Raw genomic sequence first — 21,814 nt, 5'->3', positions numbered from 1 at the left:
CAGAGGAATAACCTCTATCATGACCTAGATCATGATCATGGTTTCCCCTTCTCCCCAACACTAGTCCAAGTTATCGATGTTATTGATGGAGCTTAACATGGACACAAAGGGGATACACAATAAACCCTCGTTCAGTTGTTGGAGGCAATATGGTATAGCAGAAACATCCCAGGACTAGGAGTTAGGACGCCTGGGTTCTAGTCCCAGGTTCGTGACCAACCTGCTGGTGACCTTGGGCAAGTAAGCCATTGCCCCCTCTCCTGTAAACATGAGGGATTAAACTACATGATCTCTAAGGTCCCTTTTAGCTCTCGCTGCCTGTATGACTCCTGTCTGTGTGGGAGGAAATGTAAAGAATAAGGCAGAGCAAGTCAGAGTCGGGCCAGGGGTACCCACCTTGCCAACTGCCTCTTTTGTCTCTCCTCATTGATTTAAATCCATTGCACTGCAGGTGGGCTGGGCTACCTTTATATTGTGATGCACAGAGAATATGTCACTTTTGCTGGGAGGCTCAGCTTTGCCTTTTCCAAGAATAGTTCTCCAAGACAAAATAATGCCATCTATTCCTCTGTGCCAGTCACACACTGGATCTGTTAAACTACCTTCCCTCCAAATAAGTGTGGTCACACCGCTCTGGAGCCTGCTTGAGGCTCTCCTAGGGGGCAGAAGGAGGCTGGGAAGGCAGAGGATACCTGGGCAATAATGATGCCACTCCATCCAAGCCATCCCCTGAGGGACAGAGGCTCCTGAACCCTAGACTGCAACAGTCACCATGCGTATCCGATTTTGAGTCTCTCCTTCTCAGAGCGAGAAGGTAGGGAGGCCCAACTGACCACCAAATGATGAGAAGGAGGACTCCATCATGAAAACAGGGAGATTGGGATAGATTGAGTAAGAGGGAAGAGATGGGTCTATAGCAGATAAAGCTCTGACTAAACTGGAGTAAACAAAGCAAATTATATTTACTTCGACAGGAGTTTGAGTATTTGATGGCAAAGGGAGACTTATGGTAGAGTTGTTGCTGCATTTATATTTAATAAATTTAAGAGAGAGATGAAATAGACTTTAGCAAGGCTGGTGAAATATTTATAAAAGCACACCGAAGCCGTGTAAAGGGAAGAGAGGGAAATAAAACAGCTTACACGTGGGATCAAATACAGCAGCCCAGCTTTTAACCTGACAGCTCCCCAACACTGCGGCATGAATGCTGCCAACATGCCACAGATGTACAACACCTGAGCTAGCAGGGAAAAAAAGTGAGATTTGAGGAGAGTGTGATAATGGCTGCGTGTGCTTGATATAGTCAGACCCACAGTCCCAGGCATCTGCCACGCAAGCCAGGCCTCTTGGGTGTGACCAGGCCTCCAAAGGCTGCAGTCATGGGCTCCTCCTTCCTTATCCAGCCTTGAAAGTTCTAGATGTGATCGGATGAGCAGGGTGGGTAGGACACCAGGAGGTGTAGAACACCTGTCCTCCTGGACTGGCAATTTGCAAAATACTCTTTGGGAAGATGCCCTCCAAGAGTTGGCAAGCTGGTTTCCCGTGATCTGCCTGTTTGCAATCATGGAATCTACACTTTGAAGGTCTCTGCCAAAGGGACATGAGGTTGGATTTGCTGGTACATAGAAAGATAATAGTATAACATGCTCTTAAATGTTGTATAATATTCAAATGCTCACATAGATCTCATTGATGCAGATATTTCCTCCAGTCAAACACATCTATATCTGTCCCTCCTGAGTAACTCTTACTTGAAATTATAAAATTCCAGGGCCTTAAAGGACTTCTGTGATCAGCTAAAATAACCCATACTAGATACAAGATTCCCCCACAAGCATTCACTCAAAAAAACTCCAATTATAGTGGGGACCACTATTGACCAGAACAAATAGTCATTTTGTTGGCCAGCTTTAACTGTTAGCAAGTGTTTATTTACATGGAACTAAAATCTGCCTCTCTGCCAACTTCTATTCATTGCTCCTAGCTCTGCTCTCTGGAGTCAAATAAGAAGTCTAATTTGTCTTCCACATAACAGCCCTTTAATTATCTAAAGACTCTGATCATAGTTTCCCATTCAGTTTTCTCTTTTCCAAGCTAAAAAATTATAAAATAGGTGATTTGATCTGTTTTTTGTATTCTTACTTCCATTCTGTCCTCTACCTGAGATGCCATCCCTACTTCTGTCTACTTCTCTAGACATTCCCCATACTTTAAGGCTCTTTGTGGGAGATGGACCCTCTCTTTGTATTATCTCTGAATCCAAAGTAAGAGGGCACAAAGAAAGTATCGATGAATGTGGATTAATTGGTTTTGGTTTTGCTCCATAAGATCTTATCTGAAGCCATGCCATTAAACAATTTTAGGACCATATTATATACTGTATAATATAATAATGCTATATATTATTATGATTAGTACCATATTCTAAGTTATACTTAGCCTATCCCTTTCCTTAGTATCTAAATCTGCCTCCACTCATATTCCAGGAAAGTTGTATGCATATTTCTGGAACCCTAGAGGAATGGAGAGGCAGTGTTGGAGCGCCAGAATTCCTTGTGTTCTTTACATTTTTTTTTTTGGCATTTGTCTTCTTCTGGGCTCTACATAATTTCTCTAGGAAACCACAAGCATTTTCATTGTTCATGATCAGAATGTAAAGAGAATGTGAGAACCCAAAAAGTCAAGGTTTTTCCATTCTACCTCCAAAATACCGCTTGCATCTGTGCCCTGTATACTTGATCAGAGCTAAAGAGGCTGAAGAAAATAAGCACCATTCTTAGGGAGGCCTAAAATAAGAAGATTACACTTAAAGCTGAGGCAGCAGGTAAAGGAAGAAATCAGTGGTGCTAGCCAGAGAATCCCATTCACTTTGTTGTTGAGTTGTTTTTTTCAATTGTGTCCAACTCTGGCTGGAGAACCACTGGAATGGTTTGCCATTTCCTTCTCCAGCTCATTTTACAGATGTAGAAACTAGGGCTAACAGGCTTAAATGACTTGCTCAGGGCCACATGGCTTGTAAGTGTCTAAGGCCAGATTTTAACTCATGACGAAGTCTCTTTGACTCCAGGCTCAACACCCTACCTACTGCACCACCTAGTTGCCTAATACTATCTACTAGGCATCCCCTAATAGAAGAAACTAAACTAGGAATAAAGAGGCCTGTATTGACTAGCTCCTCTCTCTGAATGAATTTAGCTCACTCTCCCTTCCCCTTCTCTGAGTCTCAATGTCCCCACTTCTCAGGGAAGGCAAAGAATGGAATAGGATATGCCTAGATTCTGAGGCCCTGGGTTTAAATCTTCCCTCTAAAGCCTCCTACCTGTGTTACCTTGGGTAAGCAACTGATCAAAAGGCACTTATTTTTTTTCTAAACCCTTACCTTCCATTTTGGAGTCAATACTGTGTATTGGTTCCAAGGCAGAAGAGAAGTAAGGGTGGGCAATGGGGGTTAAGTGACTTGCCCAGGGTCACACATCTAGGAAGTGAAGGAGGCCAGATTTGAACCTAGGACCTCCCATCTCTAGGCCTGGCTCTCAATCCACTGAGCCACCTAGCTGCTCCCCAAAAGGCATTTATTAAGCACCTCCTATGTGCCAGGTTCTGTACTAGGTGCTAGTGATCTGAAACAAAGAAAAGAATAATCCCTGCTCTCTCATCCTAGCTGGTCCCTAGTTTCCTTATCTGTCTGGGAATGGAGACAAGATAAGACAGTCTCTGAGGTTCCTTCCAGCTCTAAAACTATGATCATCCCTCTACTAAAGAAACTTCTACTTGGAAAATGGGCTCATGGAGGGGAGAGGAGGGTTGGAGGAAGGAGACGTTTGCTATAATCAAGGCTACAGAAATTCCAGATGACACCAGGTTAACCCAATCAAACGTGGCAGGAAGAAGGTAAAAGAGGTGGCTTTGGGGGTTCAGGGAAGGCATTTGACCAATGTATCTATTCAGATGTCAGAGGCAAACAAAAGTTGAGAAGTTCTTCCAAAATGGCAGCTGCCATCACATCCTGATCCCTAATCCAGGAGTCTCAAAACCAGAGGAATTTGAGAGGTGGCCAAAAACACTAACAGTCCTTCACCTTTTATCCCTATCCCCAACTCCCAACTTAAACACACACACACACACACACACACACACACACACACACACACACACANTCCCAACTTACACACACACACACACACACACACACACACACACACACACACACACACGGGGCCTCCCCAGCCCGATCAGTTAGGGAATGAAACAAGTCTGTGAAAATGAGTGGGTTTTCAAATAATATTTAAGTCTGACTTGGTAAGGGCAAAAACCCCCTCCTTTTCAAAGAAAAAGAGGCTTTTTCCCCCTCATTCTCTCTTCAATGATTTTATTTCCATAATAGAAAGTGCTTGTTAGTCCCTTTCCCTTTAAATTATCTTTTAACTATACAGGCAGTCACACATGATGGCTGCTTCTTCTTGGCTTAACTTTCCTTTCAATTACTTCAGTTCTTAATCTGAACAATAAGACCGTTTGTTGCGCCTCCTCCCTGGGACTGCAGGAACTTAGAAACTCTATAGCCAGGTGCAGAGACCAGGATCCAAATGCTTTGTTCCCCTGGCCAGACAGCCTACGTTTCATCTTCGTTTCTACACTTTCTGTGCCATTTAAACTTTAACCTAGTAGTAACTTTTCCCGCCTTGATTCCCAATTCAAAGGTTTTGAGATGAAAAGTCCTTGCCTTGGAACGTACCTTGAAAACTTCATTCTTAGTCTGGGCTCTGCCTTTGAACCCCTCATGGGCCTTTTTGTCTTCATTTTGTTCTCTCTAGGTTTCACTCTTTCCATCATGAGGCCTTTGGAAGGAGAGCAGCAGGGCTCCCCGTCAGGAAAGGAGGCAGCCCACAGCCTCCCAAGCCTGCAAAGCAGGGAACACCCCCCCACACACATATATACAAACAGCTCCCCCAGGTTTCACCTTACCCCCCAATATTTGAACTGCCATCTATAACTGTCTGGCTTTTTATTGATTGATACAGTTGTCACTTATGACCATCAATCCTTTCCAGCTCCAGATCTCCCCATCTCTGCCTCCTTTCACATGCCCGTGCCTCGTGCCAACTTCAAGGCCTCTATCCCCAGTTGGCTCTGCCTGAAACTTTTCCCTTTTCAACTCCAAACTGGCCACTCACCATTTCAGACGTTCACTTGGAACGATAAAAAAAAAATCTGGGATCATAGCAAAAAATTATTTCTAAGAGACCAAACAGGGCACTAGTTGGGACAGGCAGAGGAATGGTGTGTGCAGGAGGGGATGGGAAAGGGCAAGAAGAAGGGGTTAGCCAATATTGAAGAAAGTAGACCACATTTTAAATCTTCCACCTCATAGACCCTATGTGCCTAGTGGAATCTAATTCCAAATGGTTTGGAGGCCCCTTCAGCCAAGGGAGCTTTTCCATATCATTAGAATCAAAGAGGTGCAGAAAAGACAATCTTGCTTAGTGGGTAGAACACTAAATGGAATCAGGAAGAATCAAACGAGATAATGTATGGAAAGGATTTTACAAATGTTATATATTATTATGATTAGTACCATGTGAAGTATTTTGCTGAGAGATATAGTAAGCATGGCTAAGTTTCTAGGTCCTGATCTCACCCAGGAAGAAAAGACCTTTACAGACAGTTTTAGGTCCTACAAGCCTTTCTACCAAGTTGGAAAAATAACCCCATTGCTCAATCCCCCATACTCCTAAACACAATCCTCAAGCTGGATATATACAGCCATTTACCAACCTCACAGTCTCTCCGACCTGAATGACAGTGTCACGAACCTGACTTGCAGGGTTATTATAACCCTGACTCTGGTTTTCTACCTCCCCAGGTGTACTCACCTGAATCTCACCCAACCTGACCATGATCTCAGCGCCCTGACAACATCCTCCACTCACGACCATCTTCCTCCCAGTGACCACGATCTCTAACTCTGATTCTCATTGTGATCTTCAATCTCCACCAACTCTGGCTATGGTCCCCAGCCCTGGCCATCCCATTTCTGCCTATACAGCATTTGAAATTGGGGGGGGGGGGGAAGGCAAATAGAAGGGAAGAAGAAAGGGACAATCCATTAAAGGCAGTTGAAGCTCTCCCCGCTTCCCTAAACCTCAGGCCTAAGCAGACCATCGAAGACAGAGTAGGCCAAAGGACAGACCAAACAACCCAATACCCTCTTTCCAGCACATTTAGCTCCATCCTCTGGCCCTTCCGGTAGCAACAGGCTTCCTGATGGCACGAGGAAGCACTCGGCTTCCACAAAGTTATCTTTGCCAATTAGCAGGAGAGCCAATGAATGAAACGCCCTCTGCCACAAGGTAAGACTCATCAGGAAGAGAAAGGATTAGTGCAGATAGTAAATGTACTCACACTCCTATTAGTGCACAAATCCAAAAGCTATAATGAGCCTTTAGAGTGATTATGGAAAGAATATGACTTAACACACTGCCATTCAAACCCCATTTAACTCATCATTTCCATTGACTAACAGATGCAAACCCCTCTCAGACACCAAGTCAGTATCTGCTGAGCTGTTCCCTGACCCTTTAGAGGACTCTGTGTTTCCCAAACAAGGGGGCTGACAACCTTCAGAAGGGCTCCATCCAAACACCCTTACCAGGTAATTTGTAGGAGATCATTACAAATGTAAATGGAGTGGCAGCTCTTAATGACTCTTCTAATGGGAAATACTTCCTATCAAAATGCTCATTCCCACTCTGCAAATGTCAGAGTCCCCTTCCCTAGCACATTCCCATCCTTCCCTCCTTTTTCTGAGTGTTAAAGAGATGGGGGAGGTCTCAGAGTTTGGCAACTGAAGGATGAATTCTGGCCCAAAGGCAAGAACACTTGTGGTCAAAGGGATTCACTTACCTGGGGATGCTCTTCCTTCTCCCAAGTAGCCACCTGAGTTTTGTGGAACCAGTTCAACTATGTCCTTATGGAACAGAAACCAAACAACCAATCGACCATTTAATTTGGGCCAACATTTGACAAAGTATTGTGGGAGGTCATGGAAGAAATGGAAGTTCAGTTAGGATACATCCCCTGCCCTCAGAGAGCTTACAGTCTGCTAAGGAGAGGAGGCACACAGCGGGACTAATAGTCAAGAAATTACACAAAGCAACACAATGTGAGCTGTAAGTAAGCCAGTATTAAGTAGCCAACCCCAAGATTGCAAAAGGAAGGAGGAAGGTCTTCCTCTTTTTCAAGAACTTCCACTTACCAAAAAAATGGAAAGCAATCTGTCAGAGATAGTTTTAAATCTTATACCACGAACCACCACAAGCTTCAAATGGGTATATAGACTAAACATAAAAATTGGTATAATTTTTTTAAAAAAACTTAGAAAAATGGAAGGAGGTAAGTTTCCCAGATATGGGTAGGGGATGGATTCTTAACTAAAGAAGGGGTAGAAATAATCATAAAAGATAAAATAGGTCATTTTTAACATAAAATTTTAAAAGCTTTTGCACAAATGCAATCAAAGCAGCTTGGATAAGAAGAAAAATTACTGAGTGGGAAAGACCTCTGGATTAAATTTCTCTGATAAAATCCTGAAAGGCAAGATTTATAGGGAATTGACATAAATAAAAAAGACCAAGGGCCATTCCCCAATACATCAGGGAACAAAGGACCTAAACAATTTTCAAAAGAAGAAATATAAATCACATGAGATAATGCTCCATTCGCTAGAGGTAGAAATGTCAATTAAAACAACACTGAGGTTTCACTGTACTTAACACAGTGTCAGGCATATAGTAAGGGCTTAATAAATGCTTGTTGCCTGAATGACTGCTTAAGTATACCCAGACAATTTTCAAAATTAATTTTAAAATGGAAATAGTAAAGGTTACAGATGCTGTGGTAAGGCTGTGGTAAGGTGAGGCTGTAAATTGATCAAACCTGGAAATAATTTGGAACTCTGAGAAAACTTACTAAATTATTAATCCACTTTGACCCAAGTAAACCCACTATTGAGCATATATGCCAAAGAGATCAAAGGCAGAGATAGAGATCTAGTTATAACAAAATATTCCTAGCAGTACTTTTAATGGTAGCAATAAACAAAAACTGGAAACAAAATTGGTGCTCATCAGCTAGGGAGTGAATAGATGAATGAGCTAGAGTAGATTAATAGAAAAGAAATTAAATATAAGAAATGTAAGAAAAGATCTGTGAGGAATTTAGAGAAACATGGCAAGATGTGTATGAATTGGGCAAAATAAGCAGAATTAAGAGAACAATACATGCAATGACTCCAGTTAAGTTAGTGAAAATAGTGAGAGGAAGTCAAAGTCAAATTAATTACAAGGACCAAGAAGGTGAGGCAGTGGATAAAGTGTTGGTCCTGGAGTCAGGAAGATTAATTTTCCTGAGTTCAAATCTGAATTCAGATACTTACTAGCTGGATGACCTTGGGCAAGTCACTTAACCCCATTTGACTCAGTTTCCTCAACTGCAAAATGAGCTGGAGAGGGAAATGGCAAACCTCTCCCATATCTTTACCAAGAAATCCCCAAATGGGGTCATGACGAGTCCAATGTGACTAAAAATGACTAAACAACAGCACTCCTCTGTTTACTCTCAATCTAGCATTATTGGCCTTCTTGCTGCTCCTTACATATAACTCCCGATCTCCTGATTCTATTCCTTCCTTGGAATGCTCTTTTTCCTCACTTCTGCCTGTTTCTTCTCAAATCACACCTCCTATAGGAGGCTTTCTTTGTTGATTTCTTCCTCTTCCTCTTCCTCCTCCTCCTCCTCCTCCTCCCTTGTCCTTCTAGTACATTTTCTCTTATTTACATTGGCTGTACTGATTTGTTTGTTTGCCTTTCTTTGCATTCCCAGTGCTTGGCACACATTAGGTATTTAACAAATGCTTGTTGGTGATGGTGATGATTACAGTTTCAAGAATAGGTCACATGCCATTCACTAAGTTCTAAATGGATATACAATCTAGACATAAAAGGAGATATCCTAAGCAAATTAGAAGAACAAGGAATATAACTATCAGATTTATGGAAAGAAAAAGAATTTATGAGTAAACAAGAGATAGAGAGCATTGTGCAATGCAACATGGATGACTTTGAGTACATTAAATTGAAAGGCTTTTTACAAATATAACTAATATTGCTAAGATGAGAAGGAAAGCAAAATATTGGGGGAATTTTTTCATAAACAATCTCTCAGATAGAGGTTTCATATAAAAAATATAGAGAACTTTGTCAATTTTATGGGAATAAAAATCAATCCTCAATTGATAAATGGGCAAAAGCTATATGAACCAACAATTTTCAGATGAAGGAATCAAAGCTATATGTAGGTACATGAAAAATGCCATAAATCATTACTGATTAGGGAAATGCAAACCAAAGCAATTCTGAGGTATCATCTCACATTCAGAGTAGCTAAAATGAAAAAGGTTGGAGGGCATGTGGAAAAGTGAGGACACTAATACGCTGTTGGTGGAACTGTGAATTGATCTAACCATTTTAGAGAGCAATTTGGAATTATACCCAGAGAGCTTTAAAACTGTGAATATCCTTAGACCCAGCAAAACCATTGCTGGGTCTGTTTCCCAAGAAGATCAGGGGGGAAAAAGAGCCTATATGTTCCAAAATATTTATAGCTGCTCTCTTTGTGGTGGTAAAGAACTGGAAATTGAGGGGATGTCCATCAATTGGGGAATGACTAAAACAAATTATGGTATATGCTTGTGATAGAATACTACTGCAATATAAGAAACAATGAACAGATTAATTTTTTAAACTTAGAAAAAAACATGAGATAATGAAGAAGGAAACAAATAGAACCAAAAGAACATTATACACAGCTATAGATTTAATATTTGAAGAATAACTTGTGAACATTCACTTCCAGAGAACGAACTGAGAAGTGAAAACACAAAAGATATAATCTGTAGATTTTGCCAGATAATGCTTTCTTTGGTGTGGGGAAGGGAAGGAAGGGCTGAATTTTTAAAAAAATTAAATTTTTTAAATTAATGAATAACAATAAAAAAGAACAGGTCACGCCACAATAAATACCTTTCTCTTTTTTGGAGAAAATTTCTAGACAGATAGATTAGGGAAATGCCAAAGTAACAGCATACATGGATTTCAGCAAAGCATTTAACAAAGCTTCTCAAGCTATTTTTATGGACAACATGGAGAGATGTGAGCAAGATGTCAGCACAGTTAGGCAGATTTGGAACCAGTTGAAAATTAGTGGATCCAAAGAGAAATCAATTTTAACCACTTGATGTTACTTTGGAAGAAGGTCTCTAATAGACTATACCAGAATATGTCCTTGGCCCTGATATTTAACAGTTGTATTAGTGATTTGGATAAAGACATAGAAAATATGCTTACTCCATTTGCATGTGAAACATTCCCTCCCATCTTCCCCAGTAACTTGCCCCATAAATCATTCCTTCTCCCACACTTATCTTTGATCTCTCCTTATAGGCTTCCGGGTTAAGATGGCGGCAGAGTAAAAAGCAGCTGCTTGACCTCTCCTAACCCACACATATAGGACTCCTCAAGAAGACATAAAAACAAATCCAAATGAACAAAGGGACCCCATAACAGGGCGCAGCATTGAAGATACATGGAATTGGGGCATCTCCATACTATAAAGGGGTGAAACAGCTCTCACTAAAATTTGAGCTGAGCAACCCCCTCCCCCCACACACCACCTACAGTGCCAAAGCCAGCAAAAAAGAGTTAGAGCAAGTTTGGGGCACCCATTAAGTCATTGGCAGCTACCTGGCATCACCAGGGCCTGCTCCTGAGAGCAGAGAGACTTAAGACCCAAAGAGGCTAAAGAACATGGGGACTTTGAACACAGACCATGAGCACAGGCTCAGACCTTGAGTGGGGACCCAGTGCAGAGGGGTGCATGACCGTGGAAGCAGTGTCCTGAGACTATTAAGGGAGCTTCAGGCAGAAGAACAAGCAAAGGAACCACCAGGAGGCTTGACCCTGAGAACAACGAGACCTGAGACCTCAGGAGCCTAAAGAGCACAGACAAACCCAGGGCGTGAGGATAAAGCTGAGAGGGTACTGGGCTAAAAAGGCAAGCCAGACCCAGAAGAGAAAGATCAAGAAGAAACCTTTAACACTTGACAACTTTTACAACAGAGCAAACAGCAGAGGAGAACAAACAAGTAACCATATCCAAACCTTCCCAAAAAAATGAAAACTGGTCACAAGGTCTTAAAGAGTTCAAATTTGAGATTATGAGAAAGATGGAAGAGATCTGGCAAGAAAATAACAGTTTAAAAGGCAGAATTTCACAATTGGAAAGTGAGGCAAATAAATTGAAGACCAGAAATGACAAGATTAAAAAGGAAAACCAGTCTCTAAAGACTAGAATTGGGCAATTCAAAAAAGATGCCCCCAAATCAAAAGAATTGATAAGCAAATTGGAGACCAAAATCAAACAGCTGGAAAACAGGATAGACCAAATCGAAAAGGAAAATCAAAAGATTATAGCAGAAAACCAGTCCCTAAAGACAAGAATTGGGCAAGTAGAAGCCAATGATCTCTTAAGACAGCAAGAACAAATAAAACAAAGTCAAAAGACTGATAAAATAGAAGGAAACATGAAATATCTCAAGGAGAAATTGACAGATCAAGAAAAGAGGTCTAGAAGAGACAATTTGAGAATCATTGGTCTTCCTGAAAAAGCAGAAATTAATAGAAATTTGGACTCCATACTAAAAGAAATTATTCAGCAAAACTGCCCTGAAGTTCTACAATAAGACGGCAATATAGACTTTGAAATGATCCATAGATCACCCTCTACACTAGACCCTGAAAAGACAACCCCCAGGAATATAATAGGCAAATTCAAGAGCTTCCAAGTAAAAAAAATTTACAAGAAGCCAGAAAGAGACAATTCAGGTATCAAGGAGCACCAATCAGGATCACACAGGATCTGGCAGCCTCCACACTAAAAGACTGCAAGCCTTGGAATATGATATTCAGAAAGGCAAGAGAACTGTGTCTATAACCAAGGGTCACCTACACATCAAAACTGACTATATACATCCAGGGGAAAGTTTGGGCATTCAACAAGATAGAAGAGTTCCAAGTATTTGCACAGAAAAGACCAGGACTAAATGGAAAGTTTGATATCCAACCACAAAAATCAAGAGAAACATGAAAACATAAACAAGAAACAGAGGGGAAAGAAAGAAAACTCGTATTTTTTAAATTTGCCTCTTTAAGGGCTTCAATATGATCTAATTATTTGTATTCCTATATGGAGAAATGTTATGTATAATTCTCTGTAAGGAACTCTATTCACTATTATAGAATTCACTATTATAGTAATTAGAAGAATTATTCATAGGGAGAGGTTGGAATACTAAATGGTCTAAGATAATATGGGGGTGGGAAAGAGGGGGGAATAGTAGAGGACACCAAGAGAAACTTGAATGAATAAGAAAAATAGGATATTCTATTACACACAAAGAGGGCATGGGAAGGGGAAGGGATGAATACTATTATAAGAAGGAAAGGAAGAGAGCATTAAGAGGTAATATTTAAACCTTACTCTCAGTGTAATTAACCCTGAAAGGGAAGAATAGCTATATCCATTTGGATATAAAACTCTATCTAACCCTACTGAGAAAATCAGAAGGGATAAACCAAGGGGAGCAGGGGAGTGGGGAGGTCAAAAAAGGGAGGGGAGAAGAAGGGGGAGGGAAATCATTAGGCCTTAAAAATAAAAAGAGGGGAATAATAAGGGAAGGGGTAGAAAGGGAAGTAAATCAAGGGAGGGGACAAGGGTTACTGGCTTAAAGCAAACCACTGGTTTAAAAGGAAATAGTGTAAGAAGAAGGGGTAGAACTAGGAGAAGATACCAAAATGCTGGGGAATACACAACTGATAATTATAACTCTGAATGTGAATGGGATGAACTTGCCCATAAAACGGAAGCAAATAGCAGAGTGGATGAGAAACCAAAATCCTACCATATGTTGTCTACAAGAATCACCTATGAGGTGGGTGGACATACACAGGTTTAAGGTAAAGGGCTTGAGCAAAATCTTTTGGGCTTCAAATGAGAAAAAGAAGGCAGGAGTGGCTATCATGATTTCTGACAAAGCCAAAGTAAAAATAGATATGGATTAAAAAAGACAGGGAAGGTAATTACATCCTGATAAAAGGCCATATAGACAATGAGGAAATAACAGTGCTCAATATGTATGCACCAAATGGCATAGCATCCAAATTCGTAAAGGAGAAACTGGCGGAGCTCAAGAAGGAAATAGATAGTAAAACCATACTAGTGGGAGATCTAAATATTCCTCTTTCAAATCTAGATAAATCAAACCAAATAATAAATAAGAAAGAGGTAAGAGAGGTGAATGAAGTCCTAGAAAAATTAAATTTAATAGATATGTGGAGAAAAATAAATAGGGACAAAAAGGAATACACCTTCTTTTTAGCTACACATGGTACATTCACAAAGATTGACCATGTAATAGGGCATAGAAACATTGCAAACAAATGCAAAAGAGCATAAATAATAGATGTAACCTTCTCAGATCATAATGCAATAAAAATAATAATTAGTAATGGCACTTGGACAGGCAAATCAAAAACTAATTCAAAATTAAATAATAGAATTCTCCAAAACCAGCTAGTCAAAGAAGAAATCATAGAAACAATCAACAATTTCATTGAAGAGAATGACAATGATGAGACATCCTACCAAACTCTGTGGGATGCAGCCAAGGCAGTACTCAGGGGGGAAATTTATATCCTCGAGTGCATATATTAACAAATTAGGGAGGGCAGAGAGTAATGAATTGGGCATGCAACTTAAAAAACTAGAAAGTGAGCAAATTAAAAATCCCCAGATGAAAACTAAATTAGAAATACTAAAAAGCAAGGGAGAAATTAATAAAATCAAAAGTAAAAGAACTATTGAATTAATAAATAAGACTAGAAGCTGGCATTTTGAAAAAACAGATAAAATAGACAAAGTACTGGTCAATCTAATAAAAAAAGGAAAGAAAAAAAACCAAATTGACAGTATCAAAGAAGAAAAGGGAGACCTCATCTCTAATGAAGGGGAAATTAAGGCAATCATTAAAAACTATTTTGTCCAATTATATGGCAATAAATATAGCAATCTAGGACATATGGATGAATATTTACAAAAATATAAATTGTCTAGATTAACAGCAGAAGAAATAGAATACCTAAATAATCCCATATCAGAAAAAGAAATTGAACAAGCCATCAAAGAACTCCCTAAGAAAAAATTGCCAGGACCTGATGGATTCACAAGTGAATTCTATCAGACATTCAAAGAGCAACTAATCCCAACACTATACAAATTATTTGATATAATAAGCAAAGAAGGAGCCCTACCAAATTCCTTTTATGACACAAATATGGTACTGATTCCAAAGTCAGCTAGATCAAAAACAGAGAAAGAAAACTAAAGACCAATCTCCCTAATGAACATAGATGCAAAAATCTTAAATAGAATACTAGCAAAGAGACTCCAGCAAGTGATCAAGAGGATTATTCACCATGATCAGATGGGAACAAAAGCATTGGAAAGTATAGGCATAGAAGGACCTTTCCCAAAAATAATAAACAGTACATACTTATATACTGGCTCCCTTTCCACTGACTTCAGACATCTGCAAGGTTTCTCCATCTTTAAAAAAAACTTTCAACTAACCCTGCCATCCCCTCAAGCTGCCATCCTATATGTGTTTTGTCCCTTTCACTGCCAAAATCCTAGGATGAATCACCTACATTCCTACCTGCACTTGCACTCACTTCTCAGCTTCCAACCCCACCATGCTATTAAAACTTCTCTCCCCAAGGTTCCCAATTTTTGGATTGTTAAATCTGATCACTTTTTCTTAGTTCTCATTCTTTAGGATCTGTTTACAGTTTTTTTACACTAAAGCTCATATCATCCTGGTTATTGTGTCCTCCTTGGTTCAGTGATACTGCTCTCTCCTGGTTCTTCTGTTTTTGTGTGATTATAATTTCTAGTCTGCTTTGTTGCCTCATCATTCACATCCTGTCCTCTAAACACAGATGACCCCCAAGACTCTGTCTTGGGTCTTGTCTTGTCTTGTCTTGTCTTGTCTTGTCTTGTCTTGTCTTCTCTTCTCTTCTCTCTTCTCTCCTCTTCTCTTCTCTCCTCTTCTCTTCTCCTCTCTCTCAATGAACTCATTTGTCCCCATGAGTTCAGGTATCACTTCTCTGCAAATGAATGCCACATTTATAGATTCGACCCTAATCTCCCTCCTGAACTTCACTTCTGAATTATCAATTGTTGGCTGCTCATAGAATCAAAGAATTAGAGATGGAAGGAACCTTTAGATATCATCTATTCCAAACTCCTTCTTTTACAGAGGAAGCAAAGCTCAAAAGACTACATTACTTCCCCAAAGTCACAGGGAGAGTAAAAAGCAGAGCTGGGGATTTGAAATCATGTCCTTTTACTCTAAATTCAATTCTCTTTCAAACTGCCCTTTATCTCATTCTGATTATTCCATAGACATCTCAAATTTGACATGTCCAAAATAAAATTCATTATTTAAGATTCCATCCTAAACCTTTCCTTTCTTTAAAATCACCTTTTTCCATTAAAGGTACTCCACCATGTTCATAATCTCAATTCTTGACTCTTCTCTCATTTACTCTCCACATCCAATCAGTGGCTAAGTTTTATAGAATCTACCTCTATAACATAACTTCCACTTCTCTCCACTTAGAGGCAGCTAGTAGACAGAGCTCTCAATTTAGGAAGACCTGAGTTCAAATCCAACCTCAGACACTTACTAGTTGCATGAGCCTGGGCAAGTCACTCAAACTCTCTTTCCTCTACTGTAAAATAATAACAGCTCTCTCCTAGAGTCATTGTACATTGTAAAATGAGGTAATACTTGAGAAGTATTTAGCACAGTGTCTGGTTCATTGTAGGTGCTGCATAAAGGCTTATTCCATTTCTCCTTTCACCTATTTACATAGCCATCACCCTTATTTATGATTACATAATATCTGAACAATTGCAATAGTCTCTTAACTGATCTTTCTTCTTCCAGGCTCTCCTCTTTCCACAATATGGCTGCCAGATAGCTGTCAATATAATCTTCCTAAGGCTCATACCTTCTTAAGATATAATCATGTCACTCCTCTGTTCAAAAAGATTTAGTTGGTCCCTATTGCTTCTAGGACAAATTACAAATTTGTCTCCCTTCAAGGCTTAGCTCACATATGGTTTATTAGGGAAAGTGCTAGACTTGGAGTTTGAAGACCTAAATCCAAATCCAGGCTCTGTTACATGCTGTCTGTATGACTTTAGTCATTTAAACTCTCTGGGCTTCAGTTTCCTCATCTGTAAAATGGAAGATAGACTAGATAGCTTCTAAGGTTCCCTCCAGCTCCACTTGTAAAGTTATAGTCTTTAGAAGTCTTCTTTGTTCTAGTTCTTCCCTTCCAGGTCATATTCTTTCCATTTTCAAATTATTGTGTAATTCTTCATGTGTTTATGTTCCATCCTTCCAGTAGAAAGTAAGCTTAAGGAGGGCAGGGCCCATTTCCTTTTTTTTATACATATTCCCATCACTTAGCACAACACAGTGCCTTGTACAAAGTAAGCACTTAAAAGAGTAAAATCCATATTTGTTGAAATGAATTGAATTGAACCACATTGAAGACACCAGCTCAGGGGCAATAGAAGGTTCGTATTACTCCTCAATGTTCTCCTGAAGCTTAGACCTAGACACCTAGAGAATGAGTCCATTGACCCATGCACTCTCAAATCCATCTCTACGTAAAGTTCCAAGAGTTTTGATGTCTACACTGAAGTGGGTATGGCCAAGGTGCCTGCAGTTCCATGAGAAATCAGTTTCCAGACTTGGGATTTGTTGAGTTTTTTTTAATGGGTAAAAGGTCAGCAAACAGAAATCATAAGGAAAATGTTGATATGAATTCCATTGATAAAATTGACCATTTCAAATTGAACTTTGCAATACAGCTTAAGAAAATTCCCATGCTGATTATTTGTTGAATTGAACCATGTGTGGTCACTGAACTTCCTGCCAAGTTAGAGAGACACTGAAGGAGGAGAAAGAGGAGAAAATGCAAACAATGCACAGACTATCTGATGTTCAACGGAAAGAAGACTTGTGAGTCTCCTGTCTCCTTCTTTAAATTTGGTATTCTAAGACAATTGTGCATAGAAATAACCCTAAATCCCTCCAGAAAAGAGAGAAAGAGGCAATGAGCCACTTGAACGTGTCTTTCTAAGACTGGTCTGATCAAGTCCTGTTATCCTCAAAACTAGATACGAGGTGAAAACACTGGACCTGGAATCAAAAGACCTAGAGTTGAAATCTAGCTCTGCCTCCCTTGGTGACCCTGAACAAACCACTTCCCCCTAGGCCTCAGTTTCCTCCTCTGCAGAATGAAGGGGTCACACTAGATGATTCTGAAGATCTAAAAAACCAATTGTCTATAAAACCATAGGATTCCAGATGTCACCTGTGTTTCAAATTAATGAGCACCTGGAACTTTCTGTGGGCATCCGGTGGCCCTCAGCTAGCCAGGGAGATGTCTGTAGCCCCAATCCTTTTCCTCCACCAAGGCTACCTTCAGGAGCCTTTGAGGAGATGCCCAGGCAGAGCTCAGCTGAAACACAGAAAGCCTTATCCTGATATGAGATTGTCTTTGTACCCACAGAGTGGAGAAGGGGGAAAAAGAAGCCAACCCGGGGAAGCAGCCAAAAACTTTCAGAAACCTGAAAACATAAAACAATCAGAGATGAGAGAAGGGTTGAAAGCTACAGTTTTAAAATAAGAAAAAAATCACATTGTAAAAGCTCAAGCAAAGATGATAAAAAAAAAAACTTGTTAAGATCAAAAAACAGTCAAACCTCAAAAAAAAAAAAAGATCCTCAGAATAAAGCAAAGAAATATGAGTTTATCTGGAGGCTTCTAAAGTCGTCTCCAACAGATGAATTGGGGCTTGGGCTTCCCCCCACATGTACCTCTAACTTTTGAGAGCCAACTTCTCCATCTTAGGGGGACACCTTTAATGTCCTACCTCATTATGGTTCCAAATCCAGAGGAAAGGGACAAAAAGCTAAAGAACATGTTAAGTTTTCAAACATGAAACTCATTTCTTTTCCTTTAAACTATTAAAACTTTAATTCCTTTCAAGCAAAGATGAAAAGGAAATTGTTAGACCTCCCCCTTGGCACAGATCAAGCTAGGGAAAGGAAGTATTAGGAACTGGAGTATAAGGTGTCATGAATGGCTTTCTTCTGCTCCTTTCAAAGGAATTTAATTNCACACACACACACACACACACACACACCCCTCTTATGACAAGATCTAAGGATAAGAGTTCAACTGCCAACATAGTTGAAAATATCATAGGCTTTAAAGGTCAGACACCATCTTTCCCAACTCCCTTCATTGAACAGAAGTTTAAAGCAGGGAAGTGACTGGACTGAGGTCACACAGTTAGAGGATTTGAGCCTCAGGTCACCTAAATTAGTTTCTCCTTCTGTGAAGTGAGGAGGATTAAACTAGATGAGCTCTAAACTCCTTTCCTTTTGGTTCCAAAATGCTGTGATTTAATAAGCTCATCTGCCCTGCCTAGGAGCTTCTCCTTAGCAAATCAGGTTACAAACCCTCCATGTGCTCAGAAGCAGGACACCTTTATGGCTTAACCTTTTATTCATCATATGGTTCTAGACAAGTCCCCTCACTTCTCTGAGACTCAGTTTCCTCCTTTGCAAAATAAATGTAATTCTACTCCTATCACACAGAGTGGTTGTGAGGAAAGTGCTTTGTAAATATGAAAGGGATGTAGAAATAATAGCAGGAATGTAAAGGGAATAGAGGAATAGAAAACTAAATTTGTAGGCTGGAAGACCTGAGTTCAAATCACAGTTCTAACACTTCCTGGTTCTGTGTTAACCCCAGATAGTCACTTAACTTTCCAGTCCATCAGACAACTCTCTAAGACTATGAACAGCAGAACTATTCTTGATCTGCATCAATGGAGGAAACTTCCACACCAGGAGTCCCCAACTCCTGTCTCAACAAAATCACTTATTATCCTGTGACCAGTACCCTGGACTTGCATTTATCCTGTCTTCATCCACATGCCCACATACCTTGTGGCCCAACATAAATTCCTAAGATGAGAGCTTTTGGAACGAGTGGCAAAACCCCTCCCTGTCCCTCAAAGACCTTCCTCCCCCACCCCCACTACCATCCTAGGATATGAATCTAATCCAGTCCATCTCTCCCCTCTCTCCTGTCTCTCTCTCTCTGTCTCTGTCTCCTCTCTCTGTTTCTCTCTGTCTCTGTGTCTCTCTCCTCCCTGTCTCTCTCTCTCTCTCTCTCTCTGTGTNCTCTCTGTCTCTGTGTCTCTCTCCTCCCTGTCTCTCTCTCTCTCTCTGTGTCTCTCTCTTTCTCTCCCCTCTGTCTCTGTGTCTCTCTTCTCTCTCTGTCTCTCTCTCTCTCTCTCTCTCTCACACACACACACATACATTCTGAAATATCAGAAAAACACCAATGTCATTTTCCCCTTTAAAAAATAGCATCCTACATTAAATAGCAGGGGGTCATCTATGTCTTACTAAACCAAGATAAGTTATTTGCAGAGGGATTTCAGTGTGCCAGTTAAGAAAAGGCACATAGGCGTGTATGTATATAGGTGTACTTATACGAACACATATACAAGGTGCATATATATATAAACATGCCTCTATCTACACATGGATGCACATATAGCATGTATGCATACATGTCCAATGTATGCAAGCACATATATGCATAGATATCTCTATCCATATATCTTTTCCATGTGGCAAACCTCCTAAGAGCCATCGCCTAAGGAAAGAAAGTATCTATGGGTTAAAAATGGCTAAAATAGATTCAGTGGGAAAAATCAAGGCTTTGTGGAGGCTCTTAAAAACAGAAGGAACCATTGCTAGTAAACAGCAACGGATGGTTGTGTTCAGATCAAGACCAACCCAACGGCAGGCATGGCAAAGGGAAAAGCATGGGGAAGGAAAGGAAGAAAAGCTGATAAAAATGTTTTAGGCACCTCAGTGGGAGAATGGACAGTCAGCTCCCAAGAGGAAAGCCTGGAGGATATAGCCTGGGGGATCTAGACAACTGGGTCAATAGGATCATAGAGTCTGTGGCAGAAGGAGCCAAGAAGGCAGTGTAGCCTAGTAGAGAGAGGCTTGTGAGGTGGCTGCCCTAACCAATAGGTTTGGATCCCTCAAGGAAGGAGAGACACCTGGAATGCTGAACACAACAGTTTAGTAGTTTTGCGGGGGAAGTTGCAAGGGTGGGCGTGACTGGGCAGTCCAGTCCAGGGGCACAGTGGAGTACCCACAGAAGAGGAGGGCGAGGGTGGTGGTCTGCATAGACGGAGAGAGAGCATCCATCCCCACCTTCTTCCCAAACACCATCAGTGTCCATCCCTCTGGATGGAGAGCAGCACTGTAATGTGTGGGGTCCGGGTGTTTTATTCTCTCACGGGGGCTTCTCAGGAGAGAGGCAGCCCTAGAGTTCCTGCCGCCAGGTGTTTTGAACGATGCTGGCATGGCCACCAGCTCCCTTATCACTAAGGATGAGGGTCCAGTTTATTTCCAGTTGAACACAGTGTCACCAGATTTTTAGTATTAGAAGGGACTTCAGTAGACAAATGGTCCAACCCAGACCCAAAAGGAATCCTCACTTTAACATATTCGGCAAGTGGTCAGTCATCCAGATCTCCCCCACCCTAGGCCAACTATCCATCACCCAGAAAGTCCATTTCGTTTTTGGATCTCTCTAACCAGTAGGAACTTTTTCCTGCCATCACAAATTTCAGTTCACCTCTGAACAATCTATGCATTGCTCTTGGTCCTTTTCTCTGGGGTCAAACAGAACACGTCTAATCCTTCTTCCCTGTGATAACCCATCAGATACATCAAGACCACCAACATAGCCACACTGTGTGCTTTTCTTCAGGTTAAACTTCCTCAGTTCCTTCAGTCTATCCTTAAATGGCATGAACTCAAGATTCTTCATTCTCCTTTGGACATCCTCCAGTTTCCTAAAATTATTTTTAAACTATAGCACTTGGTGGGAGGTCCTAGGCTCAAATTTGACCTCAGGCACTTCCCAGCTGTGTGACCCTGGGCAAGTCACTTGACCCTCATTGACTTTAATAAATAAATAAAAAATCGAATAAACGAACAAACGAATGAATGAATGAATAAATGAGCGAATAAATGGATAAATAAATAAATGAGCGAGCAAACAAGCAAATAAATAAGTGAGTGAGCGAGCTAACAAATAAATGAATGAATGAATGAATGAATGAATGAATGAATGAATGAATGAATGAATGGCTGAATGAATAAATAAATAAATAAATGAACTGTAGCACTTGGAACTGAATATTGTTTCAGATATAGTCTGATAAGTGCAGAATATTGACAGACTTTCACCTCTTTGGGCAGCTAGATAGCGGAGTAATTAATGTGCAGGACCTAGTCAGGAAAACCTGGGTTCAAATCTAGCTTCAGACACTTGCCAGCTGTGTGACCTGAGCAAGCTGCTTAACCCTATTTGCCTCAGTTTCCTCATCTGTAAAATGAACTGGAAAAGGAAATGGCAAACACTCTACTATCTTTGTCAAGAAAACCCCAAATGGGGTCATAGAGAATCAGACAGGATTGGATGACAACCACCACTCACCTCCTTATTCCAGGAAGTCCT

Source organism: Gracilinanus agilis, chromosome 2 (genome assembly GCF_016433145.1).
Source record: "Gracilinanus agilis isolate LMUSP501 chromosome 2, AgileGrace, whole genome shotgun sequence".
In the NCBI taxonomy this organism is placed as follows: Eukaryota; Metazoa; Chordata; class Mammalia; order Didelphimorphia; family Didelphidae; genus Gracilinanus; species Gracilinanus agilis.
The sequence above is the reverse complement of the archived record's forward strand: the minus strand, read 5'-3'. Positions refer to the sequence as shown.